At 37.2% G+C, this 18,870-nt stretch overlaps 2 pseudogenes; both read right to left on the bottom strand.

Moving 5' to 3' along the window:
* Positions 1-4,327: 4,327 nt before the first annotated feature.
* LOC121476752 lies at positions 4,328-7,826 on the bottom strand (annotated as a pseudogene).
* A 5,094-nt stretch (positions 7,827-12,920) lies between these two features.
* On the bottom strand, positions 12,921-14,075 carry LOC121477141 (annotated as a pseudogene).
* Between the last annotated feature and the right edge of the window lie 4,795 nt (positions 14,076-18,870).

Here is an 18,870-nt window from a genome sequence, read left to right as displayed (position 1 = left end):
TTTGGAAAAAATACAGTGCAATTATTTTTCTCCCAATCCTAGAATCTCAGCACCACTTCAATAAATGTGTTTATGTAATATGTTTATGGTGCAAATCTCAAGTTTCCAAAGGGTATATGTGAAAATTATTTCCCTCTTTCTCATTGCCCACACAGTTCCCTTGATGTGTAGGTTTAACAGCTGGATCGGGTTCTTGATCATTCTTCTAGAGAAATTTTCAGCATATAAAAGGTGGTTTTTTCCATAGCAAATTACTTTATTCTTTGAAATAGTTATATGATGGTGTTGGGAAACTACCTTCCCCAAATCCTTATCAAATAATCTTTGTAAAGCTTATCACATGTAATAAAGTGCTGAATCAAAGTCTGTGTTACTGAGGAATCCTTCACTAATTCTTCAATCCTCAAGTACTAATTTAACATCTACATCAAGTCCTGGGAGTACTGAACATATATTTGCTTTGCATTTCCCAGTAATCTGTGTGCTGTATTGATTAGTCTAAGGACTTTGCCTAATGATCAAACCTTATGTCAAAGTCCTATATTACATAGCCACTTGAGTATTTTATAAAATCTAACACTTTCAATTACTTCAATTATTGATATATTTGAACACCTTTTCCATTGATCTACTTTCAGTATGTCAGGAAAACTTGACACTTGAAAATATGAACAATATTATTCCAAATACTTGGTTAGTGGAAAATGAAGCTAGTTTATCATCTCCCTTGTACCTAGATGCTTTTGCTATAGTTATCTTGTTCTCTTGCTATCCTCATGAAAATACATTAATTCCTCAAAGTCTTGATGCATAGTATTAATCTAAGGGGACATGCTAGGCCATTGAATATGGTTGTAGAGGTTGTACATTAAACAAAAATGTCCAGCCAAGCTTATTTAGAACTCAAGCTTATCACTCCTCTACTTTTCATTCTTGTACCTTGCTATACAGCTGGATACATTTGGAGGAAGAAGCATCTTTTCCTGAAATGAACAATAGCCCCCTATGCTGTGTCACCCGAGAAGAGCATGGTTGTAAGCCTAAAAGTGGGGCAACGTACTTTTGCAGTTTCCTTCAAAAGGTGAAGTCTGTTTCTCTAACCTTGAATCTTAACTGTCCTTGTGTGTTGCTCTGACCAATTTAGAATGTGGCAGAAGGGACATTTTGTGAATTGTAAACTCAGGCTTTAAGAAGCTTTGCAGCTTTTCACCTTGGCCTTTTGAATCACTACCTTAAAATCACCATTTAAAGAAATCAGTCTGGGCTCTGGAAGAATGAGAGACTTACATGAATATATGAAGCAACATGCCCTAAGTAACATCCAACACTTATTAGTAGACGGGTGTGCACGACCAGCTGATCTGCCAGTTAGGTGTAGTCTCAAAGGAAGGATAGGTAAACTAGATATGGAATTCCCTCATCAACCCACAGAATTGGGGCGGGGGTGGATTGGTGATTGCTTTAAGCCATAAGCTTTTGGGTTAGCTCAACAGCAATAAGTAATAGAGACAAGTGTCTTAATTCTTTCATCAGGTCCAATATCTAAAGACAGAGACCCAGGGCTTTTTCTCATTCTCAGAAAGGCACCATGTGTGCTGGCACTGATATTATAATTCAAAACCATATCCAAGCTGTTAAAAACTATTCAGATATGAAGTCCAGCTAAGAGCATCAGAGGGAATAGTTCATGAATGGCTGATTACTGCAGATATCTTAGAGGGATAGTGGTCTTAACTCTGATTCAGTTGACCTAAATTTATCTGCTTGTCGAATGAAAGAAGTTGTAAAATTAGTCATAAGGAATAGTTTTGGGGAATATACATTAATGGCAATAACAGAAATGCTGCTAAAACTTATATCCAACATCTACTCTCAGACCCAGACTTTGGTCTTAGATTTGGCTTCTGCCCAAATTTGTCTTGATTTGGGATATGGAGTATTCTATTCTGCTTATTTCTATAAAGCAATGCTCCTACAATGAAAATCAGCTCTCTGAATGACCAAGAAAATGCTACAATACTTTGGAATGTAAGTAGAATGAATTGTTCAAAGAGAAATTCACATAAACTTAATATGGTAATTAGAGCAATAACTTTACTATTAAATTTATGCAGGTGTGTGAAAAGTAGATCACTTCTTTCCTATTTCTTTGGTATAAAACATCTATTTTACCTATTATCTGCCTATAAAACAAATGCAAAATTAAAACAGATTATTATATATTGTGCTTATGATAGTTGTGTAAATTGGCATTTTGATATTTGTATATACAGGTCTATAACTGTAAGCAGTATGGCTTTTAAACATATTTTAAATACTTGTAATATTTCCACTGAAGTTAACCCACAATATGAATTTCAAGAATGCGATTTATTGACTAATATACCATTGTATATATTTCACATCTTTATTCTTTTTTTTTTTAAGATTTTATTTATTCATGAGAGAAAGAGAGAGAGGCAGAGACACAGGCAGAGGGAGAAGCAGGCTCCATGCAGGGAGCCTGATGTGGGACTTGATCCCAGGACTCCAGGATCCGGCCTTGGGCTGAAGGCAGGCGCTAAACTGCTGAGCCACACAGGGATCCCCACATCTTTATTCTTTTATGACTGGACACTTGGGTTGCTTCCATATAACTTTTCAAATTAGTGTTTTTGTTTTGAGTAAAGACACAGTAGTGGAATTACTGGGTTATATGGTATTTCCATTAACTTTTCTGAAAAAACTCCCTATTTTCTAGTGGTTATATCAATTTATATTCCTACCAGCAGTGCAGGAGAGTTCCTCTTTTTCTCTACATCCTCAACAACACTGTTCTTGTCTTTTTGATACTTTGTACTTTTTAATGCCATTCTGACCAAGGAGGTAATACCTCCTTGTGGTTTTGATTTGCAACTGTGAAGCATTAGTGATGGGGAGCATCTTTTCATGTGCTTATTGATTGGGCATCTGTATGTCTTTAGAAAATTGTCTATTTTTGTACTCATTTTTTAATCAGACTTTTTTTGACATTGAATTTTATAGATTCTCTCTATATATTAGATATTAACCCCTTATTCAGTAGATTATGTACAAATACCTTCACTTTCAGAAAGTTGCCTTTTTGTTTTATTTCCTTTGCTGTGCCAAAGCTTTTTAGTTTGGTGTAGTCACAATTTACTTTTGCTCATGTTCCCTTTGTCTGAGAGACTTATATAGAAAAATGTTGGTAAGGCCTAGGTCTGAAAGTTTACTGCCTCTGTTTTTCCATTTTTTAAGGTGTATCATTTCAGGTCTTACATTTAGATGGCTAATACATTTTAAGTTTTGTGTGTGTGGTGTAAGGAAGTGGTCATCTCATTCTTTTGCAGGTAGCTGTCTAGTGTTCCAAACACCATTTGAGAGATTATTTTCCTTATTGTATATTCTTGCCTCCTTTGTTGTAGATTAATTGAACATTTGTGTGTGGGGTTACTTTAGTAAGGTTACTACAGAAAGGGAGTATTGATAAAACTGCAAATGAATGGGTACTGTAAAGGAGAAATAATTTTATATAATCATTCTGTATACTTGAATAACGAACTAAGAAAAATTCAATTTTGTTAAAATTATGTCTTGCAGAATCTTTAAAATTTTCACAGCAAAACTAATGGGGATTGCTGAACTACTTATTTTGGTTAGCAGCACATAAATGTGAAATGAAAGACTCTGAATGCATTTAGTTTCCGTTCTCAAAATAAAAAAGCTTAGCACATAAGATTAAAGACCTGTAACAAAGCTTCCTGGAAACCCAACATAATGACAGTATTCTCCACATAGAAATATCTAGTTGGAATTTTAGGGAAAAGATATGACTATTATAATACTGAATTGCAAAAATTAAGTCCTTTCCTAGCTTGTACATCAGCATATATGTGTGTGTGTGTGTGTGTGTGTGTGTGTTTGTGTGTGTATGAACTGACTTAAAATCATGCTCAGAATTGCAAATTTAAAAAAAAATTAAAGCCACCTCAGCATTAAGTACATAACTGCTTCATGCTCTTGATAAGAGTTTCTGTGCTAGATTCAGAATTGTATACTTCTTTGTATACTCAAGGAGTATAGGATAAAATATAACCATTAAAATAAAGACTCTACCTGCCCCCCCTCCTTTTAAGACCCACTTATTTGGTGTCATCATCAGACTATCATATCAAGCAATCTATATAATAGTATGGGTGCAAAAAAAATCTACATTAAAACCCTTTATTTGGAATGCTTCATATTTTTCACAGTACAGAAACTAAAATGACATTTTATACAATTTTCACAAATGGAGTCCTGTTTTTTGCCCAAGCACAAGTATTATCTAAAGTGTGATATCTTTGTAGCCCCCGGGCCCTGCCACCACTGTGCTTGGCTGAGTACACAAATCTATTGTAACCTTCCCTGTCACTCCTCTGGCTCTTCTCTCCCACTGAGCTTTGTTTCCAGGCAGTAATGGAAACATATTGCCACTGCTGCTGAAACCACCAAGGCCACCTTGGTTTTGTGGGTTGGCAGAGTGTTGGCCTTCACCATCATAGGGGCCTAAGGGGCTGCATCCAGAATTTCCTCCTTTCATGGCTCCAAAATTTGAAGACTGACTGATGTAATTGCCAAAATCATCATAGCTTCCACCACCTCAAATTGCTTCTGTCATTACCAAATCTGTTAAAGCCATCCCTGCTGCCACCATAGCTACTGCCACCTTGATGGCCACCATAGGCACCTCAGCCACTGAAGTTTCCTCCAGGACCAAAGTTGTCATTCCCACCAAAACTGTCTCCATGACCAGCATTTAAAGTTTCCAGAACCACTTTGTTGACCTGTTTGGCTGGATGAGGCACTACCCATCTCTTACTTAGATAGGGCTTACCTCCCTTCATAGCTTCACAGTGGTGGCCCTTCACAGTGTGGTATTTTGAAGGTATTTTGTCTCTGGAGGCATGGTCATCAAATACTACAGAACATTCGTACTTGCCACCACCCTCATCAGTCATGGTTTTAATCACTTCAGTTTTCTCACAGTGTTCAAAATAATCTCCTAGATGATCTTCAGTGGTCTTTAATGCCACTGACACAAATCTTTTTCACAATGAAGTGGGCACCAGGTCTTTGAGAATCTTCTTTTGAGAGCTCCCTCTTTGGTGCCACAACTCTTCCGTCCACTTTGTGTGGCCTTGCATTCATGGCAGTATCCACCTCCTCCACCGTGGCATATGTGACAAATCCAAAGCCTCTGGAGCTCTTGGCATTTGGATCTCTCATTACCATACAGTCTGTGAGGGTTCCTCATTGCTCAAACTGGCTCCTCAGACTCTCATCAGTTGTTTCAAAGCTCAAAGCTTTCACAGCTGCTCAGGTTTTCTGGGAGACTTAGATAGGACTGTGGTGGGAGGGGAGACTTTAATGGCACTTACTCAGCCACATTCATGGGCAGAAAAGCTCCCTGGTCTTTTTGATACAATCAACAGGGCACTATGTAAACATAGCTGTGTGGTTTTCATTTTCTTTGTTGTGGCATGTTTAAGCACACAGGAAGGTATTGTGGTTTAAAAAAAATAATTGAGCTACAATTGAGAGATACCATTATATTAGTTTCAGATATATAACATGATTTGTACATATTGCTAAATGGTCATCATAATTCTAGTTAACATCCTTCATTACTCGTTTATTTTCTTGTGATGATTTTCAGATGTAAGTAATTTTTTAGTATATGGTGCTGCTGAATCAAACATGTAAGTAATTTTTTATTATACAAATGATATTAACTATAGTCACCATGCTCTACATTACATCCCTAGGACTAGTTTTATAACAAAAGTTGTATTTTTTCTTTTTCTGCGTTTACCCCCAACCTCCAACAACCACTAATCTGTTCCATGTCTATGAGCTCTTTTTTTATTCCATCTGTGAGACCCTATAATATTTTTCTCTGACTGATTTCACTTAGCATGATCCCTTCCAGGTCCATCTATGTGGTTAGAAATGGCAGGATTTCCTTTTATGGCTTAATATTCCATGATATATTTCACATTTTATTTATCAGTGATCACTGAGTTGCTTCCATGTCTTGGCTATTACAAATACTTCTGTGAACATGGGCATACAGATATATTTTGCATTTAGTGTTTATTTTCTTTCGAAAAATAACCAGAAGTAGATTACTGGATCATATGGTATGGTAGTTCTAATTTTTGAGGAATTTCCATAAAGTTTCTGATGGTGGCTGTGTCAATTTATCTTCCTATCAACAACGTTGTACAAGGGCTCCCTTCTACATCCTTACCAACACTTCTTTTCTTTGTTTTTTTTTTTTTTAAGATTTCATTTATTTATTCATGAGAGACAGAGTGAGAAAGAGAGAAAGGAAGAGACACAGGCAGAGGGAGAAACAGGCTCCATGCAGGGCTCAATCCTGGGACTCCAGGATCACACCCTCTGCCAAAGGCAGGTGCTAAATCGCTGAGCTACCCAGGGATCCCCCAACATTTGTTTTCTGATAATAGCCATGCTAACAGTGTGATTTCACTGCAGTTATGATTGCATTTCCCTGTTTAGTGATGTTGAGCATCATCTCACGTACTGGTTTGCCATCTCTATATTGTCTTGGGAAAAATGTGTATTCAGATCTTCTCATTTTTTAATTGTATTCTTTAGTTGTAGGAGGTCTTTATATATTTTGGGTATTAGATATAAGATTTGCAGGTATTTGCTCCCATTTTGACAGTTGCCTTTCAAATTTCTTGACTTCCTTTGCTTTGAAACTTTTTGGTTTGATGTAATCCTACTTTTTTCCCCCTTTACTTCGTTGCATTTTCTGGTAGTATCAAACCCAAAAATGTACAGGTAATTTTTAGTTTCATACCATTATGATTAGAAAAGATGCCTGATATATTTATATCTTAAATTTATTGACTTGTTTTGTGGACTAACATTTTCTGTCCTGGAGAATGGCCAATGTGTACTTAAGAAGAATGTATTTTTGGCTGGAATGTTCTGTGCCTGTCTGTTAAGGTCCTCTAATTTCACATGCCATTTAAGGCCAATATTTCCTTATTCCTTTTGTCTGGATGATCTATCCACTGATTTGAGTTATATAAGTCCCCTACTCTTGTCTATTTCTCCTGTTAGATGTATTAATATTTGCTTTATAAATCTAGGTGCTTCTTTTGAGTATATAAATACCTGGAAATGTTATCATGTGGATTGATTCCATTATCAGGGTAATGACTTTGTCTCTGATTATAGTCTTTGTTTTAAAGTCTTTTTTTTTTTTTCTGATATAAGTATAGCTACCCCAATGTTCTTTTTCCCTTTGCATGGTTATCTTTTTCTATAAATTAACTTTTCAATCTCTGTACTTCCCACCTGAAGGGAGTCTCCTAGACAGCATATAGATAAATCTTGTTTTTTTTTAATACATTCAGCCATTGTCTTTTGATTGAAGAACTTAATCCATTTACATTTAAAGCAGTAAGTACCGAATTATTGCTATTATACTCTGGCTGTTTTATAATTCCTTTGTTCCTTTCTGGTTCTTACTCTGCCTTTGTGATTTGCTAATTTTCTGTAGTGGTATACTTGAATTCCTTTACCACTCACCTATCCACTATGGGCTTTGATATGTGGTTACCATGAGGCTTATGTGAAACAACTTGTATATAACTATATTTAAGTTTAAATGCATTATAAACATCTATATTTTTATGGACTTCTCCCATATTTGATATTTTTGATGTCACAATTTACAGATTTTTATCTTGTGTATCCATTAACCAACTATTACAGCTGTAGTTATTTTTGCTATTGTCATCTTTCATGGTAGCTTTGTTAAGTGATTAACCCACTGCACTTACAACATTATTCTAAATCTAAGGATTATAATTTTTGTTTCAATTAGTGCTCTTTTCAGCTCAACAAAGTCCTTCTAACATTTCTTAAAATGTCGGTCTAGTGGTAAACTCTAACTTTTCCTTGTCTGGAAAACAGTCTCAATTCTGAAGGACAAGTTTGCTGGGAATTCATGGCTGGCAATTTCTTTCAGTATTTGAATACACTGTGTCATTCATCTGGGACTGCAGTTTCCCTGAAAAATCCAATAGATTTATGGGGGTCCTTTTGTATGTATCAAGTTTTTCTCTTGATGCTTTTAAGATTCCTTGTCTTTACCTTTTGAGACTTTCAATGATGATGTGTCTTTGTGTGGGTATTTTTGGGTTCATCTTGTTGGGAACTTTCTGGCCTTCCAGTATCTGGATGTCTATTTCTTCAGATTAAATAATTTCCAAAATCTCCCTTAATTTTTTGCCCCTTTGTCTTCTCCCTCAGGGACCTCTATAATACAAATGTTCTGCTTGATGTTGTCACACAAATCCCTTAAGCTATCTTCAAGAGAAAAGTATAGATACTCTGGATGGAGTATCACTGCCCTGTGTTTGAGTTCATGGATCCTTTTTTTTCCCTGCTGCATTTAGTTTAATTTCTCAAAAGTATTTATTCAGTCTGGGATTTCTATTTGATACTTACCTCTTCTTGTTAATTCTTTTCTACCTGAGCATGATGAGCATCAATTATATTAGGTAAGTCACTTCTCTACATTTCATTAAGGTCTTTTTCTTAGATTTCAATCTTGTTCTCTTTATTTGGAACATATTCCTCTTCATTTTGCTGGACTGTGTTGGTTTCTATATATCAGATAAAATAGTCCTGTCTCCCACTCTTGAAGGAGAGGCCATATGAAGGATGGACCCAATTGGTCAATTCTGCCCTAGCTCTCAGTTGGCTCTCAAACCTTTATTGTCTAAGAAGTCCACTTTATTCTTAGTGTCTCCCAGTAGTTGAGTGTGTGCCAGTACCAGTCAATGTCCCAAAGGGGAGGACCTCCATCTGAACTCTACACATTCAGGCAGTAGCTCTTAAAGTATGCAAATATACCTCTTTCAGAGGAAGACTGGTTGATAGGATATGTTTGCTGTCTATGCTTGAAATCCTGGTGTGATAGTCTTAACTGTTTCCCTCCATCCCATTGAACCTGTGAACATAAACCTGGCTTATGGATAGACACCAGAGCCAGATTATTAGAGGTTGTGTCCTTTGGGCAGCAGCCACAAAAGCTAGAGTGCCAGATGTGTATGCATGTGACTTTCTCAAACACTAACCTGTGGCAGGGCAGAGACTTCAAAGGTGATACTTTTGGTGTCTCAAATCTCTGGAGAGTTTAGTCTCTTTTGAGATGTATTTTTTTTTAAGATTTTATTTATTCATGAAAGACACAGAGAGAGAGGTAGAGACAGGCAGAGGGAGAAGCAAGCTCCACACAAAGAACCCAATGTGGGACTCAATCCCAGGACTCCGGGATCACGCCCTGAGCTGAAGGCAGATGCTCAACTGCTCAGCCACCCATGTGTCCCTTGAGATGTATTTAGTCTGACCATCAGACCACAGCTCTGAAAGTAAGCTAATAAGCCTTTTTGATAGAATTAGGGCATATTTCAATCTGCTGTGTCTGTGCTGTGCCCTTGGGGGTGGGTGACCAGTTGAGAACTGTTCCTCCATTTTGATGCAGTCCTGGGGGTCCCACAGATGTAAGCCCCACTTGGCTAACAGAGCTGGGTGATCAAATTGTGTCCATTAGTTGGCAGCTGCAAAAACTGGAATATCATGTGTACACTAGCTATTTTTCAGAAGATACTGGTGACCTAGAGCAAGGCAGAGCAAGGCAGATCCTCTGTTTCTTAAATTCCACAAATGAGTGAAATCATATGGTTGTCTTTCTCTGATTGACTTATTTAGCTTAGCATAATACCCTCTAATTCCATCCACATCATTGCAAATAGCAATATTTCATTTTTGATGGCTGAGTAATATTCCATTACAGGTATAAGTCTTAAATGTTGTGGTGCCAGATGTGTGGTTCAAATTTTTTCTCCTAAGGAGAAGTCTGGAGTTGAGTTCCCTCCCAATTATGGCCTGGCATGCCAGGGATATGGTTTACTGTGAGATTTTGCCTTAGCCTCTCCTACTTTTCCCCACTTCATTTGCCTAGTATCTCAGTTTATTAACGAATTTCTTTCAGAAGAAATTGATTTCCTCTCTAGCTGTAGATTTGGTGTGCCCATGGGAGGAGAAAATTTCTCCTATGTCACCATCATATGGATCCTCCTATGTCACCATCTTGAACCAGAACCAGAACTAGCACTAGTAAGTCTTAGCAATTACAATGGCAGTACAGTTATCTCTGCCCATGTAATACCAACAAGGACATCCCTTATTCCCATTAAATAAGTCACCTAGTGACATTACCCTGTGCTAGGGTTACATAGGGGGAAAATACCATGCCTAGATTGCCAAGGAACCAAAGTCCAAGGAAAAGTTTTATGTTCTTATGTGAATTGCAGAAAGCAAGCATATAAAATGGTGAGGTAGACGAGGAACGGAAACAAATCTAATAGGTTGTTACTTACCTGGTCACTGTTTGGTATCTAAGACTGTATGATATTGCCAGACTGTCTTTTGAGAAGACAGCTTCTTTCCAAGATAGGTTATCTAGAGAAGAAGACAACTAATTTTCAGGATAGGTTATCTGGAGAAGGAAGAAGGAAAAATAAAATTCCCTTCCATCTTTTAGTTGTGTATGTAAGCGGGTCTTGCTATATCAAACCTCAATAAGCCTGCCTTCCTGGGGCAGGAAACAAGGCCGCATGGTTGATACATGAGGCAAAGCATTGTTAAGCTCTGCTTGCAAGTGACTGGCTAGCATTCATGCAGTGTTCAATGATTGCAGAAGCCTTTGGGCCAAGGACAAATAGGCAAAATCCCTGGAAGCTCATTATCTCTGACTAGTTGGTGCATATAGTTTCATATAATGTGAAGCTATCCTAATCAGTTCTTGAAAATAAGAGCACTTATTTAGAGCCTCAAAATTTTTCCCAAGACAACTAAGAAGTTAACAGAGTTGGGGTTTGTATCCAGGTGTGATCTAATGTGTATGCTTAACCCCTCATCCTTCATATAAAAATGTGTGTTGATAAATGCCTACTGTGTGTTGCTGATTTCTACTCTGCATCATAAATTCCTGTGTCCTACATATTGTTTGACATTCCACTGGAGATCTGATGTATCAAAGTTCACCATCATTGAATTTCATTGACCTTCCCTGCAAAAGATCCCTTCTCTAATGCTGCCCATTCCAGTATAATAAAATATTCCATATACTGCCTGATCCAGTAAACCTGGAAGGCTCTTGCTTTCCTTTCCAAAATCTAATCAATGACATGTAGAAAATGCTAATATTTTAAAGCACTTACCACATTGTTTGGGACTACCCTAAATTCCTTATAGTGATCACCTTCAAGACTGATAGCAAATTAATAAGGCAATATGTTTATCTTCATTATTCAGATAAAGAAGGCCATCTGCCTATTCTTCATAGGTAGAAAATGATAAAGCTCAGGTAGAAACACTGGCACCAAGATTCTGTTATAGAGGCTAATCAAAGTTACTCGAAATCCTTTGATTTTCCTAAAAGGCTCTTGAATCCAACTACTTTAATCAATGCCCATGATCAATGACCCAGTCTAAGTCATCATCTTCCTAAACTTCTACAGCAGCTCTTAGCTAATGCCTCATTTACCCAATCTCCTTTCCAGTCTACTCTCTACATCTCAATCAACAGTTTTTAAAATACAGATATGAGTGTCTCTTTCTACATATAATCAAAGGCTTTTCAGTGCCCTTAAAACAAGACCAAACTCCATTAACATTGCTCACAGTGGACTTAACATTCCAGATGTGGCTTATCTCTACTTCTCATTCTCCAGAATTCTCTTCAATCTAAAGATGATAACCAGGCTCAAATTGTTTGTTCCTCAAAAGATACTACATGGATGACAATACTATGTGCTCTACATGCAGCATCCTATCCTATTTCCACCACTCCCATACACCTATTTTTTCTGGTTTGTTCCAGTAATCCTTAAACTTTATCAGTAAAGACTTATCTCAGAAAAAGTATCCTCCTAAGACTCTTAGCTTCATATATCTCTATCATATTTGTAACCCTAACTTTGTTTAGTATCCATATTCTCTGCTGGCCTCTACCCTAAGAGTTTAGAGCCTATGTCTACCTTGTTCTTTATGCTTCATTGCTACCACAGTACTGGGTATAGAAAAGTCTGACACATGTGCAAATATACAAATGTGTACATGCAACCACATGCATACACAAATGCACAGGAGTGCTTACACAATCCAATAAAGTTACATGGTTTGATATATATATACTCAACTAGGAGACAAATGGGGATAAATCTTGATTGGATATCTGTTAACAAGACATTTTATTAAACTGACATTAGAAAATCAGCTTAATACAAGATGCTCTTAACTTGTCATTCTTAAATATTTTGTTGCCTGATGGTGGTTTCTCTATATTCAGGATCCTTCTGATTGCAAGTATACCACTGAGTTCCATCCACCTCCTGTAAATTCCCCTATGTTGATAGGTATTAAAGTAAATATGTTCTTTCTTTCTTTCTTTCTTTCTTTCTTTCTTTCTTTCTTTCTTTCTTTTTTTTAAGACACATTTATTCAGCGTCATGATCAGACTATTACATTTAGCAATCAACAGCATGGGTGCAAAAAAAAAAAAAATCTACATTAAAACCCTTTGTTGGAATGCTTTATACTTTCCACAGAACAGAAACTAAAATAACCTGTTATACAATTAGTCACAAATACAGTCCTCTACTTTTTTGCCCATACACATGAGTATTGTCTAAAACATGTAGCAGTTTGTAGCAGCTAGGCCCTGCGATCACTGTGCTTGGCTGAGTTCACAAATCTGTTGTAACCTGTAGCTTCCCTGTCACTTCTCTGGCTCTCCTCTCCTGCTAAGCTTTGTTTCCTGGCAGTAATTAAAACCTTCTGCCACTGCCATAGCTGCTGCTGCTGGAACCGCCATAGCCACCTTGGTTTCATGGTTTGGCAAAGTATTGGCCTCCACCACCATAGGGACCAGAGTTTCTGCCTCCAAAATTTCCTCCTTTCATGGGTCCAAAATTTGAGGATTGATTGTTGTAATTGCCAAAATCATTATAGCTTCTGCCACCTCCAAAGTTGCTTCCACTACCACTGCCATAGCCGCCTCTGCCTCCTCCGTTGTTATAGATGTCATAGCTGCCACTCCCGCCATAGCCACTGCCCTGGTTTCCATAACCCTGTCCACCACTTCCATAGCCTCTGCTTCCTCCAGAGTAACCAGGGCCGCCTCCTCCATAACCACCGTCATTACCAAATCCGTTATAGCCATCCCCACTGCCATCATATCCACCACCACCTCGACTGCCACCGAAGCCATCTCAACCACTGAAGTTCCCTCCATGACCAAAGTTGTCATTCTCACCAAAACCACCTCCATGACCACCACCAAAGTTTCCAGAACCACTTCAGCCTCTTTGGCTGGATGAAGCACTAGCCACCTCTTGCTTCGATAGGGCTTTCCTCACTTCACAATTGTGGCTATTCACAGTATGGGTTTTTGTTTGTTTGTTTGTTTGTTTGTTTGTTTTAGTATGGTATTTTTGAATGACAATCTTGTCTACAGAGTCAAGGAAGGTCACAAAAGCAAAACCTCTCTTTTTGCCACTGCCTCAGTCAGTCATGATCTCAATCACTTCAATTTTCCCATACTGTTCAAAATAATCTCTTAGATGATGTTCTTCAGTGTCTTCTTTAATGCCACCAACAAAAATCTTTTTCACAGTTAAGTGGACACTGGGTCTTTGAGAATCTTCTCGGGACACAACCCTCTTTGGTTCCACGACTCTTCCGCCCACCTTGTGCAGCTGAGCGTTCATGGCCACGTCCACCTCCTCCATGGTGTCCTACCTGCCAAACCCAAAGCCTCTGGAGCGCTTGGTGTTGGGGTCTCTCACTACCACACAGTCCGAAAGCGTCCCCCATTGCTCAAAATAGCTCCTCGGACTCTCATCGGTTGTTTCGAAGCTCAAACCTCCAATGAAGAGCTTCCGCAGCTGCTCAGGCTCTTTGGGAGACTCTGACTTAGACATGACGGCGGTGGGAGGGGAGACTTTAATGATGCTTACTCGGTGGCATCCAGGGGCAGAAAAAAAGCTAAAGTAAATATGTTCTAATAAGCTTCTGATGCTGTATTTTAAATCTAAAACATCTTAAATGAGGAACACTTAATTTTAAACATTAACTAAAACCTCCACTGATTTAGGCATCCAAGATCCAACTTTTTTATTTAGCACCAAAAAGTATGACTTTTTTAGCATATAAATGCAACTCTTTATTGCACACTAAAGAAAGTATAAAAAATGTATGAAAGTGTAATTTTCACATATTAAAATGAGAACACTTTGAAGTAAACACAATTATCTCAGTATTGTTGCTAAATATTTTAATGGTATTTCATTGGTATGAATTCTAAATATTGTTATCAGAGCATAAATCCAGATGCTTTATCTAATTAAAAGTCAATACTTTAAAAATCCTGTTCCAGTGAAGGTAATTCTAAGAAAAAAAACTTTCCCTTCAGTCTACATATAATGACAAAGCAACCAATCCATTCTACAAAATTTTAATTTGGTCTGTGTCTCTGTGCATTCAGTACAGCATGCTGTGCTTTACTGGTAAAAATACATCTTAAAACAGTGACTTCTAAATTTTGATTGCAATAATTTGTTTATCTTAGATAAAAATAAAGGAAGTTGTATTTTTTGTAGGGTTTTTAAGGAATGCTAATTTTAAGCACTTCCAGAAAATCAAAATATTTAAATATGAAGTATAATTTTTAACTCCATCTTTATTTGTAATATAACACAAATTGCTTCTGAATGCTACTATTAAAACTTTCTATGAAATTCCCTCTCCCACCCCATCCTGATTTGACTACAATAACTATTTGCTGGTTTTTCTTTTTAAATTCCAGTTAACTTATATTAATTTTAGGTGTATAATAGTGCTTCAACATTTCCATGCATCACCACAAGTGCCCTCCTAAATCCCTATCACCTATATGACCCATCTCCTTACCTACTACCCCTCTGGTTACCATTGGTGTGTTCTCTATAATTGAGTCTGTTTCTTGGTTTGTCCCCCTCCCAACTTGCTCACTTGTTTCTTAAATTCCATATAAGTGAAATCCTATGGTATTTCTCTGACTTATTTCACTTAGCATATATTATACTCTCTAGCTCCATCCATGTTGCAAATAGCAAGATCTCATTCTTTTTCATCGCTGAATATTGGGTGTATCACATCTTCTTTATCCATTATTCAATCAGTGAAGACAGATTTCTTCCATATCTTGACTATTGAAAATACGGCTGTAAACATAGAAGTGCATATATCTCTTTGAATTGTTTTTGTATTCCTTGGGTAAATACCCAGTAGTGCACTTGCTGGATTGTAGAGTAGCTCTATTTTTAAATTTGGGAGGAACTCTGTACCATTTTTCACAGAAGCTGCACCAGTTTGCATTCCCACCATCAGTGCACAAGGGTTCTTTTTTTCCACATCCTCTCTAACACCTTTTTCTTGTGGTGTTAATTTTAGCCATTCTGCCAAGTGTGAAGTGATAGTGTAGTTTAGATTTGCATTTCTCTGATAAGTGATGATCGTCTTTTTACGTGTCTGTTGACCATCTCTATGTCATCTTTGAGGAAATGTCTGTTGATGCCTTTGCCCATTTTTTAATTTGAGTATTTTGGGGGTATGTTTTATAAGTCTGTCTTGATACAAGTCTTGTCCCTTTCTAATCCTTTCTAGTCCCCATTTGCCCTGTCCTACAGTGCAACCTTGACCATATCACTTGATGCATTTAAACTAATTGATGATTCCTGTATGGATATAACAAATTTAAACTTCTTAATATGGCTTGAGAGGTCTTTCATAAACTTTTCACTCCTTCTGAGTATAGCTTACCAGGAACTTAATACAACCTTGGTAAAGGTGGGATAATCCAGCAATGGTGAATCTTGGGGGGGGGGGGGGTCCATTTTACCCAGGCTCATGGCCAAATCTTTTTTCTAAGCTCTTGGTCACATGAGGACTATAGCATCTCTAGTTATCTTGTCCTTTTATGACCCCATCTGAAGGAATAAGATGCAGTTTCTTTTCATGTCTCCCTTACCAGGGGGAAACATTTTTTATGGAAGCCATATACCCCATTCTCCCAGCAGAATTGCCCTTAATTTTCATTGATCAGGACAGGGTAATATACCCACTCCTAAACCAGTTACTGGAAGTAATTAGTTTAAACATGAATACTTGGATCAGTTTTGACTGACTGACTGATTGATTCTCTGGAGTGTTAGAGAAACCTACCTCTCCTGAATATATTACTACCTGAACAAAATTGGGGTTAAATCTATTTGACATTAATGAGGAATGGATGTTGGTATGCAAATAATGGTATTTCCCAAATCCTCTTACTTTCTGAAAGTTTGGCAACTGGCTCATTTGTCCTCACAGTCCCTTCCTTTGCTTTGTTGTTCATTTTCCATCCCTTCAAATCTACAATCTCCAGTGTTCTTATTTTATGTATTTTAATAAGTAAAGAGAATAAGTCTTCAATTTACACATCACTGTTCCATTTTGAATAAGCACATCTTAGGTACGAACTCTAGTGAAGAAGAGCTCATTATAAATATTTTATTCCCAGTCACATTAAAACCCTAAAAGTAAAAAAAAAAAAACCCTAAAAGTATAGATTATTGTTAATAGAATGTTTTTTTTTTAAGGCTTTGACTCATGATCTTGCTGTATCAATATATACGTATTCTACATCTCTTTTATACTGCTGCATTGGAAGCTGCCAGATTGTCTCTAAGGAGTCTTCCCTGACTTACATTTGGGTCTCCCTACTTCATGCTTCCAAAACACACTAGACATATTTTTGTTGCCATTGTCAAGATGATCTTTATAAAATCAGAAATGACATGTACTGTTTTAGGGTATATTTCTGTTAATTTTTAAAATGTAATATACAAATTTTGAGATTTGTAGAAGATGCACATCAGTTCCAGTTCTCTTGATTGCACAACTTAACCAAAAACATCTGTTACTTTTTGTTAACATTTTGTTGATCCATACTACCTGAACACAAACTGTATAATACCAGTACTTGCCAACACTAAAAATAGTGATTTGTAGAGGACTGTTGAATAATTCATGTGTCTCCCATTAAAAACATTAAACTCATTATTTTTATAGTAGCTGTCCTAGGTTATGGCAATCCAAACAGTAGAGGTACGATGTTGTTAGCATTTGTTAATGCCTATTACTGGAATTCCTTACCCTATATGCCAGAATTCTTCTTTCACTATTACACTTCTTTTAGGTGTTTGATATCCTTTTTTGAACTATAACAAGATAACTGTACTGAGTGTTATAACATTGACAAAAATAGCAAAACCTGCACCATATAGTACAAAAAACATGTGAATATGTCAAGTGCTCTACACATACTAGCTTATCTCATCTCTGCACAACATTCTTAAAATAAGTATTTGTTCACATTTTAAAGCACACTGAGGCAATTTACCCAAAGTCATACAAGTTAGTAGTTTAATCAGGATTCAAACCAGAGGGTAATAAATGCCTCAGGAACTAAGTTATATATTTAGTTCCAGAAAGACCATGAAAAAGCCTTTATGTCACCCAACTAAAGAAAAGGAAGCTTGGAAAAGAACACACTTTTCTTTTGACCTTTGGTACTTAATAAAGGCAATTTATTTGATACTTCCAAATTTGTATACCTTCAGTGACTCCACATTACTTTGAGGTTAAAATGCAAATTCTTACAGGGCATTCAAGATGACCCATGATATGACCTCATCCACCTTTCTCAGGATTATCTCTAGTTGTCTTTGTGAGGGTAATGTGAGGTAATATGAAGCCTTTAGCTTTTGATCTAAGGTAAATCACTGCTAGACTATACTCTAGTTCTGTCCCACTGATACCTTAAGTTTTGTCTCCCCTATATTCTCATCTGTGAAAGAAAATGATCCCTACTACATCTTAGGTACTGGAAGATTATATATAAGAACTTCATCTTTTTCTGACCCCTTCCAAGCAATCGATGCCCAGCCATGCTTCTGAGGGCAAGTGCACTCACATGGTTTAGGCCCCATTTCTAAGATAGCAATCTATCCTCAGCAGTGTCCCCTGAAGCACTCTGACAACCTCTTTATCCCATATTAGGTCTCTTACGAAATACTAGTGTTTCCTACCTAAACCACTTAAGTGACCATTCTGTAATTGCTTGTCTTATTTCCCTGTAAGTTAATTTCCCTCTTTAACTTCTCACTTTTTTATTCATTATTTAATAACTATTGTAATCCTTGTGGTCTGGATATAGAGTGATTGTGAAATCTTAAGCATGCTAACAAAATGATATATTGACAGCATTTTCCTTGTACATATTTTGCTATGCTGTAATCTTGCCTTTAAAATCCATCGAATTTATAGTTGTCTCTGAAGGAAGAAATTGCAAGGCACTCACCTTTAGCTTGAGACCATGTGAATCACCTTTTTAAAAACATCCAGGGGATCCCTGGGTAGCTCAGTGATTTAGCACCTGCCTTCGACTCCAGAACATGATCCTGGAGTCCTGAGATCGAGTCCCACATCAGGCTCCCTGCATGGAGCCTGCTTCTCCCTCTGCCTGTGTTTCTGCCTCTCTCTCTCTCTCTCTGTCTGCCTCATGAATGAATGAACGAATGAATGAATGAATAAAATCTTTTAAAAAAATTCAATCCCCCCACCCTCCTTGAGTTTGCAGCTAGAAACTGGCACCCTGAAAGGAGGGAGTGTGTAACTTTGAAATTGTACGTGTAT

Source organism: Vulpes lagopus, chromosome 16 (assembly GCF_018345385.1).
Source record: "Vulpes lagopus strain Blue_001 chromosome 16, ASM1834538v1, whole genome shotgun sequence".
NCBI classification, from domain to species: domain Eukaryota; kingdom Metazoa; phylum Chordata; class Mammalia; order Carnivora; family Canidae; genus Vulpes; species Vulpes lagopus.
This window is presented reverse-complemented; position numbering and strand designations above follow the sequence as displayed.